Below are 5,038 nucleotides of genomic sequence, written 5' to 3' on the forward strand. Positions count from 1 at the left end.
AGGCCGATGGGGCGTGTCCCCAACCAGGTACTTATGTTTTAGGACTGCGGCAGTCAAGTGTATTCCATGCTTACTGGGCAGTAAGCCCCATGGAACAATCCTAAGTAGACTTTAAAATAAAAATCAAATTAACCTGCCTCTAGCCAATAAGCAAGTATTTTTTAAAGTTTCCAATAAGTAATACTTGTTGTTGTTTAGTCGTGTCCGACTCTTCTTGACCCCATGGACCAGAGCATGCCAGGCACTCTTGTCTTCCACTACCTCCCTCAGTTTGGTCAAACAGATGCTGGTAGCTTCAAGAACACTGTCCAACCATCTCGTCCTCTGCCGTCCCCTTCTCCTTGTGCCCTCAATCTTTCCCAACATTAGGGTCTTTTTCAGGGAGTCTTCTCTTCTCATGAGGTGGCCAAAGTATTGGAATCTCAGCTTCAGGATCTGTCCTTCCAGTGAGCACTCAGGGCTGATTTCCTTAAGAATGGATAGGTTTGATCTTCTTGCAGTCCATGGGACTCTCAAGAGTCTCCTCCAGCACCATAATTCAAAAGCATCAATTCTTCAACAGCAGCCTTCTTTATGGTCCAGCTCTCACTTCCATACATCACTACTGGGAAAACCATAGCTTTAACTATACAGACCTTTGTTGGCAAGACTTAATTATGTCCTGTCATATCTGAAGCCACATTCCGAAATTGTAATGGGGAAAAATTGGCACCCATCTGGTTTTTTGCAATAGCGATGTTTATCTGGGCAAACATCCTCTGTTAGGTTGACTTCCTGCTTCACCACAGTTAACCTGCTTTTAATTTTTTAATATCTCTGTGAGTGCTAATCTATTCACCAGTCTTAATCCTCTCTCTTTATGACTTTTGATGTAACTGCATATTGATCACAGTGAAACTTATTTCTGAGTAAAATGCTATAATGCTATAAGTGCTAATTTTCTAGAAAAAGATGCTGAAACTCACCTGGTTCTCTTATAATGGTGATGGAGCCCACCTGAGAGGTGCTGGCTTGGGAGAGCACATCTTTGTTTGAGACTCTGCCCTGCCATGTAGGCCCAAAACCTTCCTGATTGCAGCACATGTGGAAAGCATTGAGGTGTTTCTCTTTTTTTTTTTATTTTTTATTTTTAATAAAATTTTTATTAGGGGTTTTTACAGAATAAAGTACAAAGACAATAAACAACCTTACTTTTATCTCAACAGAGTTTCATAACTTCTTTGGACTTCCTCACATCTCCCGCTGCCATTTTCATCATCATAGATTTTTTCCATGCAATTTATCATCTAGTTTGCAAATTTTATAACCGCTTATTTAAATATAGTCCTCTGCAAATTTATTTCTCTTAATCTCACTTTACATCCCATTCCGATCCGATTTTGTGGTGGCCAATTATTTATGATCAAACATCCTACTTAACTTTCCACCAAATCACAATATTTTTGTAAATAAGTCTTAAATTTCCTCCAATCTTCTTCAACCCTCTCTTCTCCCAGGTCTCGAATTCTGCCAGTCATCTCAGCCAGTTGCATATAGTCCATCAGCTGCATCTGCCATTCTTCCAGCGTGGGTAGATCTTGAGTTTTCCACTTCTTAGCGATAAGTATCCTTGCTGCTGCTGTTGCGTACAAAAAGAATGTTCGATCCTTCTTTGGCACCATCTGGCCGACAATGCCCAAGAGGAAGGCCTCTGGTTTCTTAAGGAAGGTATACTTAAATACCTTTTTCAGCTCATTATATATCATTTCCCAGAAGACCTTCACCCTGGGACAAGTCCACCAGAGGTGAAAGAATGTTCCTTCATTTTCCTTACATTTCCAACATTTATTGTCTGGCACATGGCATATTTTGGCAAGTTTAACTGGGGTCATGTACCACCTATATATCATTTTCATTACATTTTCCTTCAGAGCATTACATGCCGTGAAGTTCATCCCCGTGGTCCACAACCTTTCCCAATCCTCAAACATAATATTATGCCCAATATCCTGTGCCCACTTTATCATGGCCGACTTAACCATTTCATCTTGTGTATTCCATTTCAACAGCAAGTTATACATTCTTGAGAGTACTTTAATCTTAGGTTCTAACAATTCTGTTTCCAACTTCGATTTCTCCACCTGGAATCCTAACTTTTTATCCTTTTTAAAAATTTCTTGAATCTGAGCGTAGTGTAACCAGTCTCGCACTTTGTCTTTCATTTTTTCCAAACTCTGCAATTTCCAATTATTGCCCTCTTTCTCTATTATTTCCCAATATTTCGGCCATTTGGCCTCCATATTGGGTCTTTTTCGGGCCTTGGCCTCCAGAGGTGATAGCCATCTTGGAGTTTTATTTTCCAATAGGTCTTTGTATTTTGTCCAGACATTAAACACTGCTTTCCTGACAATATGATTCTTAAAGGCCTTATTGATCTTAACTTTATCATACCATAAGTATGCATGCCAACCAAATGCATTGTTAAAACCTTCTAAATCTAACACATCAGTGTCCTCTAGAAGTAGCCAGTCTTTTAGCCAGCAGAAAGCTGCGGCTTCATAATACAACCTTAAGTCTGGCAGGGCAAAGCCCCCTCTTTCTTTCGCATCAGTTAATATCTTAAACTTAATTCTGGGCTTTTTGCCCTGCCAGACAAATTTAGAAATATCTCTCTGCCACTTCCTGAAACACTCCGTCTTGTCCACAATTTGCAATGTTTGAAACAAAAACAACATCTTAGGCAATACATTCATCTTAATAGCAGCAATTCGGCCTAGCAAAGAAAGCTTCAATTTTGACCAACTGTCCAAGTCTCTCTTAATTTCAGACCAACATTTTTCATAATTGTCCTTAAATAGACTCAGATTTTTTGCTGTTATGTTTACCCCTAGGTACTTTACTTTTTTAACCACAGTTAGTTCTGTTTCTCTCTGAAACCGTTCTGACTCTGCATCTGTCAAGTTTTTTCCCAACACCTTAGTTTTCTGTTTATTTAGTTTGAAGCCCGCTACCCGACCAAAGTCCTGAATCAATTGTAACACTCTTTTTGTGCTAGATTCTGGCTCTTGCAGTGTCAAAACAAGGTCATCTGCAAAGCATTGAGGTGTTTCTCTGACTTTTGTAAGTTGCCCACGACTCACTTCCTTAAAGCAGCATGCTCAGCACGCAAGCCTGGAACCATGCTGATTGTAATCAGTGCTGCCTGTGAGCAATGCAATGCAATGCAATGCAATGCAATGCAATGCAATGCAATGCAATGCAATGCAATGCAATGCAATGCAATGCAATGCAATACAATACACAATTATAAAAACAATAAAGCTGTCACAATAAAAAAACAAGTGGTTATGCTTTGTGTGAAGCATCCCATAAACGTGTGTGTGTGTGTGTGTGTGTGTGTAAGAGAGAGAGAGAGAGAACACTATGCATTTCTATGTTCAGCTATAAAATGGGGCAGAGATTGACTTTTCTATAAGCTTCAGCATCGCCTTGCTATGGACAGATGCTTTTAAGCCTGGTATCTTACTTACTTATTTATTAAATTTGTATTGTCAACCTTTTCAGACCCAGGACCCTCTTTCTACATTTCTTAACCTTTTACCATCTATTTGCATGGTGGTTGTGCTGCTCTTAGTCCCCCTTGGATCAGGCCATGCTCCCCACTTGTGGGTCCCAACCCACCAGCTGAAGACCGCTGCTCTAAGCCATTTCCCCCAGCTTAGCACCAACACTGGAGGTGAGCCAGGCTGGAGGGGAACGGCTTGATGCAACTACATGTGACAAGGTGAGGGGCATCGGAGGTTTCACTTCCTCTTTTCCCGCGTGATCATTTTCATAAGAAATGTTCACTCCCTGCTTTATAGTGAAACAAGCAGATATAGGGCCTTTGCTCCATTGCAGAGCTTCTGCTCTTGCATGCAGAAGGCCCCAGATTCAATTCCTGGCAACGCCAGGTAGGGTTGGGAGAGAACTATACTTGAAAGGGTTGGGGGAGCATGTCTTTAAGAAACAGGGTTTATTTTACACCTGGGTGTAGATGGAGGGAGTGCAGGGTTCACATCTCAAGAGGGGCTTGTTCGCCACAGCAGTGCAGCATCACATTCCAAGACATCTATATGCCGTTGTCTCAGCCTGCCTTCAGCCAGCTCACTAAGATGGTTCTGCCCTTCAGCCCTTGCAGGGAGTTTTGCCAGCTTCCTTTCCTGTTCGCAGAAGCAGCCCAAGCAACTCCTCCCCTTCTGACTCCTATTCCAAGCCTAGTTTTATACCGGCACATTTTTTCTGTGTGACATCACACCTTCCCCTCTCCTATCCTTGGCAACCCCTGTTTTGCACAGACCCAAGGTTCCTTTTTTTATGTGTCTGGCCATTGTTTCATAATGCCTTGCATTCAACCAGCCCTGCCAGGCTAGTTTGCATAGGCTGAACCCAGAAATTTCTATGTTTGATGCAGAATGGCAATCAAAAACATGGTAACTTTTCCATTTAGTTAAAACAAGTGGGACCTGCAACAAAGTGCTGAAGTGTGTGGAGTGGCTGTTCAGGGTGTCAGCCAGCCATCAATGCCTTCTTCCTGAATGGTCCATTTCATTTTGCTTCTCCCCTGGTTTTCTGTTTCCACTGCCTACCCCGCCCCCCATTCAAAAAGTGATTTATAACAACAGAGTACACTTGGTCTTCATTTAGCTGTTCGGGGTTTCCCTACCATCAGTAGGGTTTCCCCTCCTTTCTAAAACAGTTCTATACTTCTGCAAAGCTTGGATCCACACTAGAATACTGTAGTTTTCTTATTAGTATACTGTATATGATACTTTTTAAAAATGCAATTTTACAGCATGGTCCAGTGTCTACTGATATGTATATCCTATTCAGCGGTTTTTCTCCTAGATAAGGGGGTTAGGACTGCAAGCTTACCTAATTTCTGTCATTTATATCTCTGGGTACTTTGATGTAACAGACAAACACACTGCTTAAAATGGGGGGGGGGGATAGAAAAAAGTGGAAATTCCCAGCAAACTAGTATAATTTGCACAGGGTAACCTTTGAGCAATTCCAAAGA

This window comes from Podarcis gaigeae, assembly GCF_964106915.1.
Source record: "Podarcis gaigeae genome assembly, chromosome: 7".
Classification (NCBI taxonomy): Eukaryota; Metazoa; Chordata; class Lepidosauria; order Squamata; family Lacertidae; genus Podarcis; species Podarcis gaigeae.